Raw genomic sequence first — 21,053 nt, forward strand, 5'->3', positions numbered from 1 at the left:
AAGTGAGTATCTTAGGTGAATTTCTGGCCAACTTAATTATAACAGAAGGGACTACACGAGCCACAGTCTCTTATTTTACTGCCCCAAAGAGAAAGGCTTTCTGGTTTCCACGGGTCCGTGCCAGCATCCCGTTGGGAAAGTTTGGCGGGAAGGCGAGACCTCCCCTTGTGACTGTGCCGTCCATCTGGAGGCCACAGAACTATTTCTGTCTCTGAGGAATGGAGAGTCTGAGATTTCCTTTCTTTCCCTTTTTATTCAAGTGCATTTGGATTTAGTCATGCCCTGTTGCTCTCACCGCCCAAGAGCAGCTCAAAGCGCAGGGAGGGGCGGGCACAATCGCGGGGGTGTGGCTGGAGTGCAGGCCCCGCCCCCTCAGCGAGTCGGGGCGGGGCTCAGATTGTGCCTTTCTTTCAAGCGCTGAGCTGATGCTGGGTCGCGCTGGTCCGTGGGCTGCAGCGGGTATAGCTGGGGCTGGAGTTCTGGGAGACGGAAAGACTATCCAGGGGTGTGTGTGTGTGTGTGTGTGTGTGTGTGTGTGTGTGTGTGTGTTTGGCAGGTACTTGGAATTGAATTTGGGGCCTTGCACATGCTAGGCAAGTGCTCTACAACTGAGCTACACCCCCAATCTCGAGTTCTTTTCCTAAGAGTGAATTTGAGGACTTCCTGGTTTTTGTTTCTCTATTTATTTTGACTTTCCTTGTGATTCCAAGTTGGACTCATTTGGGGGATGTGGGTCCAGGTCAGAGGAGGGAGATCTGAGGTTAACTTTGGGGCTCCCTGTAGGAGGTGGGTATCTGGCATCCTGACCTGGGGATGTCCTGAGATTCCTGTCCCCCCTGAACAGGGACTCTCCTAGCCTGCCTGTCGGCATAGAGGCAGAGCTCTTAGATGCTATGGGAGGAGCTGAAGCCTCCGTGGCATCTGGTGCCAGAGAAAGGAAAGAGTGAGACCGGGTGTGGCTGAGCCAGAGTCCTAGCCATGTTTCCTTTCCTTGCCTGGGTCAGTGTCTATGGGGATGCCTCAACTCGTCGCTCTGTCTGGTTCTCTGAGGCTGAATGAGCTCCTAGGAGCTGGGCCTCAGCATATCTCTGGCCTGCCCAAGGGACCCACCTGGTCTGCCTTGGTGTAGCATGCAGCGCAGATTTACTGCTGGGTCCTAGCAGCAGCAAACAGACTGAGGTAGCAATTAGACAGTAATTAGGATGCAATCTAGGGAAAAGCCCCTGTAGTGCCAGACCTGGCTGTCACTCTTGGGGCAGTAACAACAAATGCTTCAGGGAATTTCAAGGGGGGAGGGGAAGTTCAGAGCCCAGCCGCTCCAGAGAAAGCCCTTGCCCCCACTCTGCCCACTGGGACGCCTGCCCTGCCCACCGCAGAAGTGCACGTCCTATTGATGGCTGGCACAGGGGAGCGTGGCTGGTGAGGCTTCGCACAGGGTGGACTCCCCCTCAGGAGCAGGAGGCAGCTGGGTGCCTGTGGTGCTGGACTCCCCCTCTTTGCAGCAGTCTTGGGCCGGGTGCCCGTGGTGCTGGAGAGTCTCGGGGTGTCCTCATCATCCCTGCTCCCTGTACCTCCCCCTGCTCCCTGCACCTCCCCCTGCTCCCTGCACCTCCCCCTGAGCAGTTTATTGGGAAAAGCCCTGGAGCCAGGGAAGAGCAGCTGTTTCTGCTTGGAGCAAAGTGGTCACCATGGGGTGGTGTCCTATGCTGGTAGGCTATGTGACTGCACTTGAGGGTAGGGACAGGGAGGCCCATTGGTGCATCCAGAGGGTGCTGCCTGGGCCCCTCCTGACCCACGTCGTGAGGGGTTTGACAGGTGTCATCCACAGACTTTAAGGTCTCAGGACCTCTATCTTCTTAAATCTCACGGGATGGTGGCAGGGGTGCTGTGGGCCAGACTCCACGAGCGCTAGGCACACTGGACTCCCAGAAAGCTCCAAGGAGCTTGTGGCGCGGCTGCAGAGGCCAGGAGGCAGCAGGTGGCTGGTGCGGGTGCCCCTGGTGAGGAGATGCCCCTGTGCTCAGCTGATCTCAGTGGTTGGTGCTGGGCTCGACAGGAGGGGCACCGAGCTGTCTTGGGGTGTAGGGATGGGCAAGGAGTGGGGCTGGATAGGAGAGCAGTAGGGAGCAGCCCTTCTTGCTCTTAGCCCCTGTGGGCATGCGGCTGGGTGTGGCTGCGGCTATCTGATCTCCCCCACCCCACACGGGCACCACTTCCAGATGCTTCCATTCCTCCCCTGGAGTCAAATGCCTTTGGTTGGTTCTAGCAGGGAACCTACCTTCAGCCAGATAAGAGTTCATTTCCACGTGGCCCACATCTGAAATATTGGAACTAACCTAACTATTCGGTGATCGGGGACTGGTTGATCCAACTGTGGAACATCTGGAATGGAATGTTAGATATCCTTTTTGTTTTGTTTTATTTTGTGTTTTTGGTGGTGCTGGGAATTGAATCCCGAGGCCCTAGACCAGCCACATCCCCAACTCTTTTTATTTTTGATTTGGAAAGAGGTTCTCGATAAATTGCTGAGGCTGGCCTCAGACTTGCGATCCTCCTGCCTTAGCCTCCCAGTTGGTGGGATTAGAGGCGTGCACCACCGTGCCTGGCTGTTGGGTATCTGTTGAAAGTGCTTATCAAGCCCTCATGAAGGCTCGAGAGGGGTCAGGCCTGTATTCTACTAGTGGCTGAAGTGGGATGCAGCTGATGACAGGCCCCATTAGGAGTGAGAAAGAACAGGAAGGGCCTGAGTGAGGAGGCAGCAGGCCCCTCAGGCAACGATGGGAACCCTGGCCAGTGCTCTGGGTATGGGAGTGATTCACGGTGGGCACAGCCTTTCCTGTGTTGTAGACAAGACGCCTGGGACTTGCCCAAGGACAGCAGCTGCCTTGAGGGAGAGCTGAGTCTGGGTGTGGCCCTCCTGCCTCTTACATGAGGGGAGTCTCCTTCAAGTGTAGTTGTCCCTCAGTGACCATGGGGGACGGATTCCAGGACCCCAGGATACCACAGTCTAAGGATGCTCACTCAGGTCCCTATGTCGAATGGTTTAGTATTTGTACATGACCTACACAATCTTCCTGCAAACTTTAAAATCATCTCTCGATCGCTGATAATACCAAATACATGTAAATGCTATGTAAATAGTTGTTATAGTATATTGTTTAGGGAATAATGGCAAGGGGAAAAAACCCTGCATGTTTAGTACAGATGCATTCTCCCTCCTCATTCGCTGAAGGTTTCCGACTTGTGATGGGTTGAATCTGCTGATGTGGCATCCCCAGATCCAGGGAGCTGACTGCATGTTATTTTATTAATTTTAAAAGTTAAGTTTTTGTGGCACATGGGGATTGAACTCAAGGCCTCAGGCATCATAGACAAGTGCTCTACCACTGAGCTACAGCCCCAGCCCCTGTATTTGCTTTTAGATGATTACTTTAGTTTTGGGGAGTAACTGGGGCCTTCATTTGGACTCGACCCAACTCTATACTCTGGGGTAAGTGCCAGCCTTGGAAAAGTCTCCATGGGTCATTGCACCCTCTCCCTGTGACAGTAGGGCCCTCATTTGTCCCAGAGCCTGGCAACACCTACTCTCTTCCAGATACCAGTTCCCTGGTTTGTGGGGGACCATGGCATATCCGCCAAGTCCCCTGTCTTACCGGGCCTCTGCTGCTTGACTTCCTTTAGGAGTCTCTGAAGCTGGACCTGCTGGAAGCTGGGGGTGTCCATCAGTCTCCACCTCTCTGAGCCAAAATGTGCATTGGAAGTGTCTCTGCAGAGCAGGACAGGGAGGCCCCAGGAAAGAGCACCACCGTCCCCAGACTGGGAAAAGGGGGAGCCGCTGACAGGAGCCAGGCAGGGTGGCTTTTTCCCAGCTCCTTCAAGCTGTTGGACTCACACTTTGAAAGCCGTAAATCTTTAAAAACACATTTTGGCCAGGAATCCCCCCCCCCCCCCCGCCCCTTTAATTTTTAAAATAGTGTAATTTTAAAGGCAATTTGATTCAGATGTTTCTTGTTGCTCTACACTGAGACCGTCCAAATGTTGTTGGATCCTCCTCTTCCACCGTGGGTTCGCTTTCCAAAAATATCACCGGACCTCTCTGTGGGCCTCAGTGGACCCAGCCACCATCAGACTCAGGGACGATTGCAAAGGCTAGAACCGTGAAACTCGGAGCCAGGTCTTGATCTCAAGGGTTTTGCCGATGTCTGAAATCAAGCAGCCAAACAGGCTTTGGGAACCCTGGGAAGAGCTGCAGGGCTAACACCCAACTCGGATTCCGAGCAGCTCCTTGGTGCCAGGCCTGGCCTCCTCCCGGCATGCTCTTCCCAAAGTCTCCTGGGAGTTGGTGCTGGGGATGGAACCTGGGGCCTTACTCTATCCCCAGGCCCTGGGATTGCTAATTCCTGGGCCTCACCCCAGACCTGGCCATCCTTGCCCACTGACTCACTGAGGCCGGATGTCTGGTGGGAAGCCCAGATTTCTGGTGCCATCTTACTTGATACCAGCGACAGGAGCCCTGGCTGGCAGTCAGACTGGGGCTCGTACGTGCATGGCTGTGCTGACCTGCGTGGTACCCTGGCCTCTTGATGTGGCCTTCTACCTGGTACACAGCGTGGGGCCAGCCCAAGGGGTGCTGTAGTCAGCTAAGCCCGAGAACCTCTTGAGACCACTGTAAGAAATGCCAGCCCCCAGGCTGCCCCAGGGCGGGGCCTGGTGTGGATATGGTTAGCAGGTTTTATAGGTCAGTGGGTATGGGGCAGTGATAATGGTGCTGAGGGCCTGGGTCTTCACCTGAGTGGGATCAGGGCCTGGCATTGCTGACCCTCGCCACAGTGCTTTGGTGATGGGGGAGGTCTACACAGCCTGCTGACTGCTCATACTGGTCACCATTACCTGTTCACGGGCCCTGTTGGCTTTCTGGAAAGCTCCTTTGAGGTACCATTGGTTTTGGAGCAAGGCACCTGTGTCTGTGTGAAGTGTGCAATCCCAGGGAGAATAGTTGAGTGACTGTAGCCCAAGGCTACAGGCCCTCTGCCCACCCACTCTGCCTTGCTAGGATCTGTCTGATGCCCTTTCATGGATACACACCTCAGAGTCCTGGTGGTTTTGCCCCTTATCTGGTTCTGTGCCCCCTGGGATGCCCGAGTGGGCAGGGCCTTGTTCACTCACCTCTGTCCTCTCCCTCCTAAACCCCAAGCCACAGACAGCCCATAAATGATTGCCGAGTGAATTGATGCTGCCATGCTAGATGTGTGCCCAGTGGGCTGGCTTGGTCAGCTGCCCCTGATGGCCCGAGGTCCCCTGGGAATGAGGGGCAGTTGGGGCTGGCCCTGCTCTTTGGTCTCCTGTTCTTCCACCCCCATGCCCGCCCTAGGGCCCCTGGACAGCAGGGATCTTGCCGAGTAGGGCAGCTTCTCTTGCTTACCCAAGTTTCTCTGCTGGGACCACATACCTTTGCCTTGGCCCCCGGATGCACTCAGGTGTGACTAAATGGGCAATTATTCTTATTTAAGTGATTTTCAGGATTGCTGTTGACACTGCTTTTAAGCTTGTTTTGTGGCCCAGCAGAATAGAGCAGCCTCAGACTTTGTCCAGACTTTGTCCAGAGAGTGGATCTCAGTTCCCCCTGAGAGCCTGGCTCACCCAGGAGGTGGGACGCAGTGGGGCACCCAGGTGTATTTCTGTTGGGTTCCAGGCTCTGGGCTTGAGGTCAGTTAGGATGGTCCAGACCCTATATATACTAGGTTTTATCCTATAAGTACATACCTATGATAAAGTTTAGCTGGTAGATGAGGTACAATAAGGGATTAACAATAGCAATAATAAAACAGAAGAATTATAACAGCAGACTGTAATAAAAGTCATGTGAATGCAGTTTTTCTCTCTGTCTCAAAATGTCTTATATGTTTACCTTTTTACTTAAAGGAAGCACTTTGTGGCTTCTCTTTGGCACAACTGAATTGCCAGGATCGCTAGTCTTGTGCTTTGGGGTCATTATTAAGTAAAAATAAGAATTACTTAAGCACAAGCACTGTGATATTGCCTCGGTTGATCTGATGGTTGCTAAGTGACTCACAGATGGGTAGTATATACAGCATGGATACTCAGGACAGCGAAGATTTACATTCTGGGTAGGATGAAGCAGGACCACCCAAGATTTTATTATGCTATGCAAAACTGCATGCCATTTAAAATTTATGAATTATTTATATTTGGAATTTTCCATTTAATATTTAAAATTATTTTTTTTGTTATTGTAGATGGATAAAATACCTTCATTATATTTGTTTAGTTTTATGTTGTGTTGAGGACTGAACCCAGTGCCTCACGCATGCTAGGCAAGTGCTGTGCCACTGAGCTACAGCCCCAGCCTGAATTTTCCATGGAATATTTTTGGACCATGGTTGACCACAGGTCACTGAAACTATGTAAAGTGACATGGCAGAAGAGTGGGGTGTGGAGGGGCAGTGATAATGGTAGTGATTTCCGGCTACTGTGAAGTTACCAGGACAAGGTTTGTCGGTTGCCTAGCAGAGTGCCCGGGCAGAGAAGTGGTAAGGACATCCACCTGAGCATTCCCTTGCCCACCCTGACCTCACACTGGCTGATGTGCTCTAAATGCTGCTTAAAGCAGTGGACATCTGAAGTCAGACCAGCTGCCCCACTTAGCCCCAGCATAGCAGGCCTAGTCCCTGCCTCTGGCCCAGCCCAGTATCTGTGTTCTGCAAAGGTCTCTGGCTCCTTCATGTCACACCCAAATCTCTGTTTTCCAGCTGGTCACCTCTGCCCTTCTGGATAGAAGCCTTGGAGGGCAGACTGGGGGCTCCTTCTGCTCCTGTTTGCTCCTGGGTCCTTGGCCTTGACCTTGGCCAACACTCTGTGGTTTCGTGAGGTTCATCATGGATGTTAAACGAATGCAGAGCTGGGGAGAGCTTTGAGGTCTCTGCAAGTTACAGAACAGGAAGAAGCTTCAGGGCTCAATTCTTTGAATCCGTTCATTTCACAGATGTGAAAACTGAGGTCCAGAGATAGAAAGCACAAATGATCACCCGAGGTGACATCGTTAGGACTGACAACCCATTCCCTAGGGACGTCCCATCAATTGGGACACACAGCTGTCCCTCACCCAGCCCAGCCCCCTCCCTCCCAGCCCAAACCTCGGCTTCCCAAATTGACGGTGTTTATGTTGGAAACATTTTTCTGACGTTTGGTTCTGTCAAAACTAATTTCAGCATTTCTAAAGCTTGGTAAAAATACGGCCTCATTACTTTGATGTCAGTACATAGTTTACTATTAGTATATTCTGGGGTTTATCATTTTAGTCATGTTTAACACGGCTGTGCCAGGCATGCACTATTAAATCTGGCTTATTTTACATTCCTGTCCGGAATTATTTATTTGGAACAATTTCCGCCCTATCAAAAGACACAGCTAATGCTGTGTTTTAATGTGTTATTTACACACAAAATAACCTATTTACAACTCAGTTTGTGCTGGAGGGAGAATGGATGGGCCCCGGTTCCCTGCGTCCTGTTATATCGGGGTTTAACAATCTGGATTGCTAATAGAACCATTTATCATTGGTGGGGAAGCTGGGGGAGGGCAGATAATTTATTTTATGTCTGTGGCCAGGTCTCACCGCCTCTGATCTTGGGAGCATTTTGAGGATAATGAAGTCAAGCCTGGTGTTTGGGGTGACCATGAATGTCTGAAGTGGCTTGGGCGCTTCTGGGTTCTCCGTGTTCATCTTGTGGGTGGTTCTGGAATGTGGGCCGGAGACGTGGTGATGCTGGGGACCCTGCCTCTGCCCTCTAGGGATTTCTCATTGGAGGTGATACCCAGGAGGCGGTGTTGAATCCTGCCCAGGGGACTGTACCGGGAGGCAGAGTCCGAGCTGGGCCTCAGGGATGTCCAGGGTTTCTCCAGGTGGAAAGAGGCAACGGGTGGTGGTTCTTGGAAAGGTTCAGCATCGCAGCCCCTTGGGAGCTTGAGGGGTTGAGGATGGCCAGGCAGCCCAGGTGACTCCAGGGTGGGGTGTGGGGCCCGAAGGACAAGCCTCCTAATGGCCCTGGGGTGAGATCCGGTGTTGCTGGGTGTCCCAAGAAGTGCCTGGTGGCGGGACCTTGCAGGCTGGGGTAGCGGCTCCTCAGAGCCTCGTCTAAGGCAGGAAAACTCGGTCTGAAGCTCAGTGCCCACTGCAGAGGGAGCAGGAGGTATGGGGTGCAAGGCTCCCCAGCAGCAGAGCTGCGGTCTCTGTCCCCTAGAACCTTATATTGCCCCAGGGAGAGATCAGTCACCCCAACTGCCATGCGGATGTGGGCATTGCCTGCTACATGGTCCAGCAAAAGGGCAGGAAGCCGGGCCTTGGTGACAACGTGCAAAGGTCCTGGGGCCTGAGAGGGGTACGGGTGGCCAGCAGTGGTGTTGAGTGGGAACTGCTGGCAAAGAGCACTGCTTCTGTCAGCTCTTGGCAAGGGGCTCCTTTTGCTCCCAGGCCCTGGCACGAGCTCACGTCTCAGGCTGTGTCTGGTGGCCTCTCCTGGAATATGTTCTCCAGCTGCTCTGGCCAGACGTGGGTGCTGGCAGCTCAGCTGGACCCTGGTGTGCATGGCTTACTTGGACCCCTGTCCCACTTCTCCCGCTGGGTGGACAGGAGGGAGGGGGCCCAGGTCTGAGTAGCCGCCTTTGGCTCTTTTGTTTGAGCATATTCTGGGCAACTGGACAGCCTGCAACCCTGGCACCGGGCAGCCAGGCCTCTGGGCAGAGGAGGAGGGCTCCCTGGCCATCTGGGTCTGTGTCCTGTTTCCAGTGGCGGTGTTTGAGGGGAGGTTAGGGTTTGGCACCGGACACCTTCACCAGTCCCTGCCTTGCTGGATGCGGAGGATGGTCTGGAGAAACCTTCCCACAGGGGGAGAGCCGTGTTCCTGTGATACTTAGCCCAGGGTCCCTCCTTCTCCTCCGACTATTTACTCTGACACTGGACCTAGCAGCCCCGTGGGCACTGAAGAACCTAGGACAGCGGAGCAACCCAGCAGGTGAAGGTCAGGGGGGAAGTGACAGGGCCAGAGAGGCACTTTGCAGACTCCGTGAGTGGCTGGGGCTCATGACAGCCCCAAACTGTGTCCTGTTTCTGGGGCCCAGACTGGGAGGGCTCCACACTGGCCACATCTTTCTCTGTCCTGCTGGTGACAGAGAAGGCAGCAGTTGGCTTGGCTGAGGGACAGGCAGGTGTGAGTTCACAGCCAGGTGCAACTGGGGGTCCCTGGCCTCATGTGAAGGAGTGATGAGGTCGCCTCAGCCCACAGAGGGGGCCTGCAACAAGTCCTGGTTGTATCCTTCGTGTCCAGAGCAGTGCAGAACTTTCCAGCTGACCTCAGGTCACGACAGCACCCACCTTCAGACTCTCATCCTCCCCGTCTCTGGGCTGACCGTGGAAGGGCGCATGCACAGTCTGCTCTAGGACAACTGAGAACATGTGCTCATACCAACACTGGCCCACGATCAAAAACTTTGTTTTTTTAGTGTTCCTGGGGATTAAACCCAGAGGCGCTTCCACTCCAGCCCTTTTTTATTTCAAGACAGGGTCCCACAAAATTGCCCAAACTTGTTTCAAACTTGAAATCCTCCTGCCTCAATATCCCCAGTGACTGGGATTACAGGTATGCACCAGTCATTTCTGGTTTTATACAAATCTTCAAAGCAATATTATTCATAATAGCAAAAAAAAAAAAAAAGGAAAAGAAAGAAAACAACCCAGATATAACCCCAATATCTAGCTGATAATGAATGGATACACAAAATGTGGTATACCCATACAATGAAATACTTCTTGGCCATAAAAAAGGATGCAGTACTGGTAAATGCTATACACGGTTGTTTTCAACCTTGTTAAGTGAAAGAAGCCAGAACAAAAAGACAAATATTGCTCTGTTCCATGTATAAGTTCCTGGGGGGAAAAGGGAATGGGGAATGACTACTATGGGCATGGGGGCTCCTTTTTTGGGGGATGAAAATATTTGGTAATTAGATCCCAGTTGGCGATTGCACGCTCTGAATGTGCTAAAACCCACTGAGTTGTAGACTTCAGGATGGTAAATTTTATGGTATGTGAATTATAGCTCAGTTTTCAAAAGGAAGTGGGGGATGGGTAAAGGAAGAACTGGTGGAAGGAGGGAAGAGAGGAAGGCACTGACGGGAGGGAGGGCGTCCGTGTGCACTGCTGTGTGCCTGGGCCTGGCCCTATTTTGGATCCGCAGCCCCTCCTGGGACCCCCATCTGCAGGAGCATCGGGCCACAGGAGCATCGCTACCCCAGGGAGGCCCCGGCCTCCCTCTTGGCCCATGAGCAGCCTCCCCAGCCAATTCTATAGGCTCCAGGAACTCTAAAAATAACTGGAGTGGAAGGAGTGTGTTTAATGACAAAGTAAATAATTACACTCAGCGTCGGAGTTTGGAGGGGCGCTGAGTAAATCACTCTAGAAAGAGCTGCAGGCCCCTGCTCACCAACGCTGTCCTCCCTCGGACTTGGGATAATTGATGGCGGGGACCTGAGCTCCGCAGCAGCAGGCCAGGGAGGGACTGAGGGTCGATGAGCCCCAGGGGCAGGGTGAGGCTGTGCCAGGATGGGCCTGGGCTCAGTGCTGGCCTTGGCCACCTTGCTGGCTATAGCTGGGGAGGACTCTGTGGAGCAGGGACAGGTGAGACTCTTTTGAGCTTCTGAGATATCTGGTCTGCAGAGGCTCAGAGAGGGCAGTGGTCTTTCCAAGGCCACACAGTGAACACTGATGGGATCTGGTGACAAGGGGACAACTGCCCGTCAGCACCTGGCAGCCCCGGGAAGCCCTCCGGAAGTGGCAGCATTGGCCGGGGTCAGCATGGGGAGGGGGGCTCTGGCTGCCCGGTGCGCCCCTCCTTGTCCTGTGGGAACTCCCAGTGAAGTGTCCACCTGACACCGTCTCCCTCCCTGGTTGCATGGCCTCACTTGGTCCTTGGAGAGAGCATGGTGCCCTCCAGGGCCACTCTTCCCTATCCCAGCTCTGGAGATGGACAGACACTTGTCTGTGGGGTACCCTGCCAGGGACCCTTGGGGTGCATGAGGACCCAGGAAGATGGCAGTGCCTTGGCCTGGCAGGAGTTGGCACGTGGGTCCGGACACTTGGTGGCAGGTGACAGAAACCCACCTAGACTCTGAGTTGCCTGGAGTCCCTGACCCCTACCTAGGAAGGCCGGAGTTTGATTTGGCCTGAGGACCAGGTCAGTGTCCTCTCCAGGCCCCTGGATTGACCCAGCCTGACCGTCTTCCCTGCTGGTCCCTTATTGCTCCCCATGAGGACACACAAAATGCCCCCTGAAAAGAGTCAGATTTGAAACTTGGAGAAGAAATGAGAGAAGGTTCCAGGGCTGGCATGACTAAGGAGGGTCCCTGAGAGGGGGAGTGGCCTGTGTTCGGCAGGGAGAGGCCGTGGCTTGGAGGCCCAGCCTCCACCGTGGGGGGAAGCGTTTCCCAGGGCTGTTGAAACCACAGCTTCTCTCAGATGTGCTGGGTAAGCACATGGAAAACCGCTTCCTCGGCGAGGGAAACGACAGGGCTCACCCCAGAGACAGCTGTAGGCTCAGGCTGGCTCTCATCTGTGTGGCACACCAGTGTCACACTCACGGGCCACCACCGGGTCCCTGTGCCGCCCCAGGGAGTCAGAGTTCAGTAGAAGCAGCTGGAGGGGACCCCTCTGGGGGCAGGTGCCTTGTGTCCTCTACCCACTGTGGGAGCTGGGCCAGTTCCTTGGGGTCCTTGAGTTTCACACAGGAGTGACAATGACCTCCCTCCAAGGGCCACACCAGAGGCGAGTCTGAGACACAGGGCCATCCTCACGGGGGCCATGGGAGGACAGATCACAGTGCCACCCGGGAGGCTCAGCTGTCCCTGGGTGCATTTCCAGCCGTCTCCCCACCTCGGGGAGCCCATGGTGTCTGTCTGGGGGAGCCACCGTTCCTAGTCCCTTAGCTTCTGGGATGCCCCTTTCCCTTGTCCCTGTCCTTGCAGGCCACACTGTCCAGGTCTCTGCACCTCTGTTTGACCCAGGTCTCCCTCAGGTGTGCGTCTCGCCCTCCGTAGTTCTCATGCCGGGTGCAGGTGAGCGTCCTGGGTTCTTTCCCTGTCTCGCCAGGCTGTGCCACAGGTGGGGGACACCTGGCCATGCCCTGGAGCCTTTGTTGGGGAGGGGAAGATTGCTGAGCTGCAGTGGAAAGTGCGGGTCCTCTTGTCCCCTGGGGTCACTGTGAGGTTCCCGGTGGATGGCTGTGAGAGGGGCCTGGGGGACTCGCAGCCGGTCCTGGAATGGACGGCGCTGGGCCCTTGAGCCTCAGTAACACCGAGCCAGCGTCCTGGCAGGGCTGTGGGTGGTCGGGGATTTTTTTTCTGTGCATCTCCCCAGGGAGGGATCAGAAGGTTCTGGGAATTAGAAACACAAACCAAAGCAAGGGAAAAAAAAAAAGCAGAGTCAGAATTTTCCCCAAGATACGATGCTAAGAGCTCTGTGGCTTTGGGACCCGGAGAGGGACCAGAACGGCCTTTGAAAGTTCTTCCCAGAGGAGGTGGGGGTGGGGTGGGTACCACATGGACTCACAGTTCTCCAGCATGGCTGCCACATGTCCCCCAGCACCATCCTCCCAGGAACAACGGGAGCAGCCCATCTTGGCAGGGAAGAGCCACCCCGGGGGTCTGATGCGACTCCAGGCCCTGCCTGTGCGAGGACCTGCCCTCTGAGTGGAGTGGCTGCTGGGGCAGATGGGTGCCACCCCATGGGTCTGAGGGACCGTCCTCCTGACAAGGACCCTCCCTCCCCGCGTCCCCTCCAGCTGGCCTGTCCCCGGCAGCTTCTCCACCACCTCTTGCCTTTCTTGTGTGCAGTCTTGGTCCCAGTCTGATTGTGACCAGGCTGGTGACAGCCTTGGGCCCTGGTTGTCCCGAGAAGACTCCAGTCCTTTCTGAGGAAGTCCCAGACTGTGCCATCACTTGGGGGAGTGGCGGAGATGCTCATTATTATTATTATTTTTTAAAGTCCCTGGCTTGCTTTTAGTTTTAATCTTTAAAAAGCTCTAAAAGGTGTCACCCACCAGGTGTGGAGGGGTGGAGATATTTTCCAACACTCCTGTAAATTCCGATGTCAGGTCTTCTTTAGAGTGAAACGGGCTCTTTGCTGGTTATAAGTTTCTTCCTGAGTGGCAGAAATCCTTCTACCGTTTTCCCTGCGTGGCTCTATTCAATCTTGTCTGTCACAGCCAGCCAGCCAGGAAGCTCAAGGGTGCTTTTCTTTGCCCTGTGGTGGAAATCTTGGCAGCACACAGTAGGAAGATGCACTTTGTAGGATGCACTTTGTAGGATGCACAGAAACTCCTAAGTTCAAGTTCTCGGGAGCAGGTGCCCTTAGATGAGGATTCCAAGGCCCGTGGTTTCTCTGGAGGCATGGGGAGGGCAGAGGGGAGGGGTGCAGAGGCGGGAGGTACAGGGGACCTTTGCAAGCTAGGTACCACCAGAGCTCCACCCGTGGGAGTTACCCCTCCCCAGGAGCAAGGGAGCTGGTCTGAACACCCACTGCCCACAGCACCTGTTAAGGGCTGCTACAGCACCTGTTAAGGGCTGCTCCAGCACCTCAGGTGTGCGTCTCCATGGCGTGGTTTGGCTAAGTGGGTTTTGGAGACAAGTGTTAACAATGAACCCCACGGGTGTTGGTGACCGGAAATGGGTGTCTTGCACTGAAGGGTGAGGACTGGGCTTTGAGATTGAATGAGAACCAAGGAAATCTACTACCCAGAGATCCAAGTGGCAAGTGCTTATAGGCACTGATTTCTAGGAGTCTGGGAATCCTGTTCTGTGTCCCACACGACTTCATCACTGAAGATAGGAACGTGCGGATGTGGTACAACGGGTGTCTCCTGCAAGGAGACAAGCCCTCTGGGTGTGGGAAAGAGCTGATCAGATTGTGCATTGAGGGCAGGGTTTGGCAGGACTGAGGACGGGAAGACAGGGGCCTGTTGCTTAGCCACAGAGCACAAATGGGCATGAGGGTCCTGAAGATCCGGTTGGTGCATCCTTGGCGACAAGGGTCTGTGCCTGGTCTCTGTGAGAACTGTTGTGCTGGAGGAGCCCCGGACACAGGGACTGTAACGGTTCTCCCAGCTGGGCTTTTTAGAATGGAAGAGACCCCAGACCCCAAGCCCTGGGGATGAGCCTGATTTATAACCAGTCACTGAAAATATATACAGAGAAATCAACACCTCTGCCACTGAGCAGACACTTGCCGGCTGTTGTAAAGATAAGTAACGGCAGTTTTCAGGCCACTTAAACCCTTACCTTTGGGGTGTAAAGGGGTGTCTGCAGACAGTAAGTCTTAATCGAGAAATGTTTACTCATAAAAGGGCACAGTGAGGCCTGGGAGAGAAAGCACCTCACCCTTTTATGGTGCTGCAATCCGTTTGGAGCAGGAGCTGCAAATCACCCACCGGCCGCTGGTCGACCCCGTCCAAAAGTTGGGGATAGGAGAGAGAGTTTAATCTGGCTTGCTGGCCAGGTGTGATGGTGCACGCCTGTCATCCCGGGCACTTGGGAGGCTGAGGCAGGAGGATTGTAAGTTCGAGGCCAGGCTCAGCAACTTACTAAGACCCTAAGCAACTTAGTGAGGTCTTATCTCAAAATATAAAAATAGAAAGGACTGGGGATGCCAGGTGCTGGTGCTGGTGCATGCCTATGATCTCAGTGGCTCAGGAGTCTGAGGCAGGAGGATCTCAAGTTCAGGGCCAGCCTCAGCAACTTATCGAGGCCCCAAGCAACTCAGTGAGACCCCGTCTCTAAATAAAATGTAAAAAGGATTGGGGATGTGGCTCAGTGGTTAAGCACCTCGGGGTCAATCCCTGGTACCAAAACAAATAAAAACTGACTTTCTGCCTTTTGATTGACATCACCCATCCCACCAGCCCCCTTCCTCCTTCCTTCCCATCTGTGCTACTCTGTATCTGGCTCAACCGTCTGCTGTGGCTCCCAGGTACCAAAGGGTCGAGGCTGAGTTCTTTTTTTTTAGTGCCAAGAATTGAACCCAGGAGCCTTAACCACTGAGCCACATCCCTAGCCTTTTTTATTTTTAATTTTGACACAGGGTCTTGCTAAGTTGCTGAGGCCAGCTTCGAACTCATAATCCTCCGGCCTCAGCCTCCCAAGTCTCTGGGATTTTTCCACCATGCTGGGTGTGGCTCTGAGTTCTGTAGGCACTGTGGCCCCCACCACCTCCCCTAGTCTCATTTGGTCCTTCCCACATGGCCCTCTTACACCTCTTTGGCTTCCTAGTTCTCCTTGAGTGCCCTCCTCTGCCTGCCTCCTGCGAATGCTCCCTGGACACTGTCCCCATAACCATAACAATGTAACCAGCAGAGCAAGACCACCCAGAGTGAAAAGGGGCAGGGGTGGTCAACAGAGCCAGACCCTCCCCATTGTACCATGGTGAAGACTCACAGAGGCTGAGGGCTCAGCACCTGGTATTGGACAAAAGTTCCTAATGGTTATTTTGGGGAGGGCAGTGACCAGCTAGAACCCATGCAGGTAGTGAGAGCTCTATCTGCCTCCCTGGGCTTCCAGCGCCATGACTGATGGATGGATGTGCAGGAGGTGGCTGCCGTGTCCTCTCCTGGGGCCATTGGGAGTGGAAAGTCCACTCCCTGCAGGTCAGGGATGATGTTCTGGGCCAAGGGGCCACCTGGGGCCCCAGAACGTTTGGGAATCATGGGTTCCCAAGGGTTTTGGTCCCTGGATCCCTATGTGCTTAAAGATCACTAAGAAGACTCTGATAATCTTTTGCATACATGAATTCTATTTTTTGGTATGTAACTCATTTGAAGTTTTATTTTATTTTATTTTTGTTTTGCAATTCTAAAAATTCGTTCTTTTTAGTTATTCATGACAGTGGAATGTATTTTGACATGTCATCCGTACATGGAGTGTAACTTGCCATTCTTGTGGTTGGCCATGATGTGGAGTTTCCCTGGTCCTGTGTTCATGTATGAACAGGAAAGTTCTGTCCCATTCACTCCACTGTCTTTCCTTCCATTTGAAAATTTAAATGAGGAAATGGTCAAGACTTCTCTTTCAATTCATTTGAAAATAACAAGAACAGGCCTAAAATTTTTATGAAAATAACTATTTTCCAAAATGAAAATTTAGAAAGAGTGGGATCACACTTTGCAAATGTCTTTACTTTCTTACTTAATGGAAGACACTGGGTTTTTATTTCTACTTCTTGAGTTTGCTCTGTTGCATTAGGTTGTTTGTGTTGAAGTGTGTGAAGGAGATCCAACCTCGCATGGAGAGAGAATTCGAAAAGAGGGATATTTTCAAAGGCTTTTCAGCAAATCGGGATATTCTTTTTTGGTACTACACCAAAACTCGACAGGTGGTTATTTTTTAAATGTTATTTGGAATGAGGACCCTGAAGCACAGCAAAGGTTTTCTCACATTCTATTCTTGCAAACAACATCGTCTCTCTTGCACATTGAGTATATTTATTTAACCTTATTTTGCATTATTTTGCAGCACTGTGCATTAGTTGTTTGGAAATCTCAGCTCGTAGAGTTGTGGATTTTCCAAGTGTGAGGTGGAAAACAGCGAGTCAGGGAGGGACAGTTATGAGGAAGACAAATGTCATGCAAATGTTCTTGCTCTGTCCCTACAAAGAAGGCCACCGCTTCCTCTTCTCTTGCCTCCCGATCTTGGTTTCTGCTGGGGTGACCCTAACCTAGAACCAAGCTGGGAAGGAAGGGAGCTCTTGGAAGCGTGGTGACAGCTTGGCTCTGTGACTTCAGTACACAGTCACCCCCAGTGCTGCCCTGGGGTCTCTCCCTGAAGTTCCCTGTTCCCCGGGTGCCTCTCACTCCTGGAAGCTGCTGGCTGTGATCACTTCCTCCCTGTCACCCCTGGTGGCACACACGCTCAGGATGAGCCCTGTCACTTCACCCGAATGGCCCTGCTGAGGGTCCCCTGGGCCAGTGCATGGTCTTCATTGTTTCTCTTGTCACCGTCCCATCTGTGCCCAAGCCCTCCACCCCTGCCCTTCCCGTCCCTGACTCTGGACTCCTCCTTATATGCTCTTGTCCCCTCTCTCCCTGTCCTTTGACTTAAGGTCCCAGGGTTCTGTGCTTGATGCTCTTCTCTCGTTGGAAATTCCCCCCACTGGCCCCTGCCTGGGCACCTGGACAGTCACATGTGCACCTGGACACTCAGGACCTGCTTGCCCTGTTGCGCCGGGTCTCCGACGCGCACCCCAGCTCATCCCGCATGTCCAGTGGCCTGCCTGCCATTGCTCATGCCCCCAGGCTCCATATCTGATGCCTCCTGCCCCTTCCCCACCCCCAGGAGCGCAGCATCGTCAACCACTTACTCATACGAGACACACGTAAGAGACTAGTGCCCTAGATGGCCTGAGACCCAGGATGCTAAGGCAAAGGCAGGGGTTCCCCGGGACCCCCTGTGATCCTCCTGTGACCTTCCTGTGGGATGGTGTCTTGCTGTTCCACACCAGGCTGATGCAGGGGGTCCCCAGATGTGCCGGGACTTGCCACAGGAAGCAGAAGACTGTGATTGGGTGGGGTCTTGGGCCCTAAACCTGTGCTCCTTCTCCTCTGTACCTACCTGAGTATCCAGCTCTTGATTCATGGGACCCTTTGACCCATACCTGTCCCTGGTTAAGGTCAGAGTGGTCCAAGCTCCAAGGCCCAGCAGCACCTTGTGGAGAGAGGGTGGCAAGAGCCGGGGAACTCCAAGAATTCTCCATATCCATCCCCATGGGGTGGCGGTGCCTCTTCAAGCCCCTGTGTGTGTGTGTGTGTGTGTGTGTGTGTGCGCGCTTGTGGGTGACAGCACTGCCTGTGACAGTCTTGGCTCTGACACTTGCGTCTGCCTCTGAATGTATCCGGGATGGCCAGTGGATACATTCAGGGATTTTGTTCTCCATCCAACAAGAAAATACTTTCAGCCTCCCTAAGCAGCCCCCAGGAAGGAGCGCGTGGGTGCCAGCGGCCAGAAGCAGAGATAAATGAAGTGTGCTGACCTTTTCAACTGGCCAGATCCCGCCCGGGGCCTCGGCGGCAGACAAAGTCAAGAGCCAGGCGGAGCTGAGCCAGGCCAGGCAGGGGTATTGGCTAGGTCCTGACAGAGTGGGGGCTGGGCCCTGCAGGGGGAAGCAGGGGTCAGGGCCAGCAAGGCCTGGCAACCTACTGTGCCTGTCCCCCGCTTCCTTCTCTTGCACCCCCCAACGCAGATACTAAGCATGGGGAGCCCGAGTGCATCCGAGCCCTGCAGGCTGGCCTCTCTGCAGGGACCCGCCAGTGTCCCCCGAGGCCCTGGGCCTCTCCAAATCCTGGCTCCTTCCAGGCCAGATCCAATTAGTCAATTCTGTTTAATTCAAAAAGCATCTCGATGTTTATGGAAGGCCGACTCTGTCAGCCGGTTGCCAAGGCCACCCGCCTATCAAGTGGTTTAGCCAGGATTTGAACTTGAGTCTGCCGGAGCCTCCTCTGTGTAGCTGCTGCTTCCTCAGAGCCCTGCCGCTTGCCTCTGCCTTCTGCTGATCACCTGCATATTTGGAGTGGCCACGACCTCTGCCCTCGGTAATTTACACCCGCTTCTGGTCTGTGTGCTGGGAACACATGCTGTTTCTTAGAATTTTTCTTCTCTCTTTCTCTCTTTTTCCCCACCCCAGTATTGGGGATTGAACTCAGGGCTACATCCCCAGCCCTTTTTATTTTCTTTATTTTGAGACAGGGCCTTGTTAAGTTGCCCAAGCTGGCCTCTAACTTGGGATCCTCCTACCTCAGCCTCCTGAGTTTCTGGGGTTCCAGGCATGTGCCACTGCACCTGGTTTAAAATTGTTTGGAAACCAAGAATCTAGGGCGCTGAGTAGGGCCTCAGGGGCCCTTCAGTCACACACTATCAAGTGCCAGGCCTCTGTGGCATAGGTTTTGGGGGCTCTAGGGCTTCTTGACTCTTGTTTGATGCCTGACTAAAGTTGGTAGAAAGGGGTGTGTGTGTGTGTGTGTGTGTGTGTGTGTGTGTGTGTGTGTTGTGGTCCTGGGTTTGAATCCAGGGCCTTGCACACTCTGGGCAATTGCTTTTCCTCTGAGCTGCATCCCCAGCCTGAGAAGTTGTGTTTAGGGATGAGTGACCTCCAGATGGGAGAGGTCTGCGCTTCACTTTAACTAACGTACAGATGGTGGATGATTCAGAGTGAGGGGTGCTGGTGACCGAGATGCTATGTATTCTCTTCCTCCCCTCTCTTTTTCTTCCTTTGCCATTCTGTGCGCAGGGGCGGGCACAGAGCATTCTGCATGAGCTTTGTTCTCCAAAATAGTGCAGACACATCCACCCACCTATCACTGTGCTTGACAGAGACGCTCCATCCAAGTCCCAGGAGCTCACCGACCAGGAAGAGGCACCTTAGTGTGGAAGGGATTCCCAGAGGAGGCATTTACAGATGCTTCTTCTGGCCTCTGAGAGGCAGGGAAGGCTTCCTGGAGCAGGAGTGTGTGAGCTGGGTCTTGAGGGATGCAGAGGAGTTCAGTGGGCCCAAAAGTGGGCCACGAGAGCAGACTGTGACTGCGAGCGAAGGGATGGGTGCAGCTGAGACTGCGCGAATCTGGGGACTGTTGTCTGCCTTGTTGGAACCTTTTCCAGAGGCTTCGCCTGAACCGTCCTGTCCCAGAAAAGACCTGGTTGACCAAGGCAGGTGAAAGAAGGGCTCAGGCTCATCTCTTCTGCTCTGCCTGGTTTCCTCTGAGTCCTCTCTGGCTCCCTGAGAATCAGGACAGTGGACTGTCACCAGGTTGGGGGATGGGTTTCCCTTCTCCTGTATTCATGAGTCTCTCAGTTGTCACCTTCCTGTCTGTGTGTTTGCTGCCCCTCAGCTCTGGGGACGTGGGGGTTATCAGGGGGACTGTGCTCTTTTATCCCTGTTGGACGCCAGAGTCCCCCAGAGGCCTGCGAGGGTCAAGCTGTCCAGCCAGCTGGCCAGCATTAGTTCCCCTGTCCAGGCGATGACACCAGAGGCTGATGCTGGAGATGGAGGAGCTGGTGGCAGAGGCAGAGAGCGGCTCCTGGGCTGGCACTGCACCTGCCGCCCAGGTAGGCTGGCTGTGGATGCAGGAGCACCTGGATGACCCGCAGAGACGTGGGCAAGCGCGGGGCAGACGTGTCGCGTGGCAGGCTGTGACTGTGTGCTTCTCGGTGAGCCTCCTCCTTCTGTCATGGCCAGAACTCCAGGAAAGGGTATGGGCGCTGCAGAGGGGAGTGTCCCCCTTCCAGTAGGGGAGGGGACTGACTCTTCTTTAAACAAACACTCAAGTGTCCCAAGGCCACTGGACTGGGAGGGATGGCCCGGCCGCTGCCTCAGGGCTGGTGTGCAGTCCCAAGTGGCCAAGGAGCAATTTGCTGAGGCGGCTTAAGTACATGTTTTCTCAAACTGTTTGTGACCAAGAGGCGTTTTAAAGGGGTTGCCATGTGCCACCGGTGTGTGGCCTCTGCGTGGTTTCCGATCCTTCGCCAAGACCCAGGCGCCCCTGCCCGGAGGAAATGTGAGACGTGTTTTTGGGGGGCCCAGAACATCAAATCCAGGGTGACCCACTCCTGCCTCACCGGCAGCTGTCTTGCTGTGGCTGGCCAAAACTGTGGCCACCAGCCTGGGACAGGGATGGTGTTTCCTGGGGGACGCCTGCGCTGGGGAGGATTGCAAGCCTGCCAGGTGGTCTCACTGTTGACTGGGCTCCAGGGGTGGATTTTACTAGGATGACAAGAAGTGCGGTGGGGGATGGGTTCCTATTTCTACTGGATGTTGGGAGAAAAATGTCCAAATTAGGGACAGGCTGTGGCCTAGCCAGGCAGAAGGACGAGGGAACTTCCACTGTAAAGAAACTAGCAAGTGCCACAGATACTTCCAGGCCACGGAGAAGGGAATGCCAGTCTGGGGAGGGTGTGTGGCCTTGCTGTGGCTCAGGACCTCAAGGCGGTGAGGGGCTTGGGAACCA

The 21,053-nt window shown here is 54.0% G+C and overlaps 1 protein-coding gene across 4 annotated transcripts in view; it reads left to right on the forward strand.

The window, feature by feature from the left end:
- The window catches only part of GLI2 (GLI family zinc finger 2), a 231,805-nt gene that overhangs the window by 60,401 nt on the left and 150,351 nt on the right, over nt 1-21,053 (forward strand). The gene's annotated exons all lie outside the window — the stretch shown is intronic.

This window comes from Spermophilus citellus, assembly GCF_964194105.1.
Source record: "Spermophilus citellus genome assembly, chromosome: 11".
In the NCBI taxonomy this organism is placed as follows: Eukaryota; Metazoa; Chordata; class Mammalia; order Rodentia; family Sciuridae; genus Spermophilus; species Spermophilus citellus.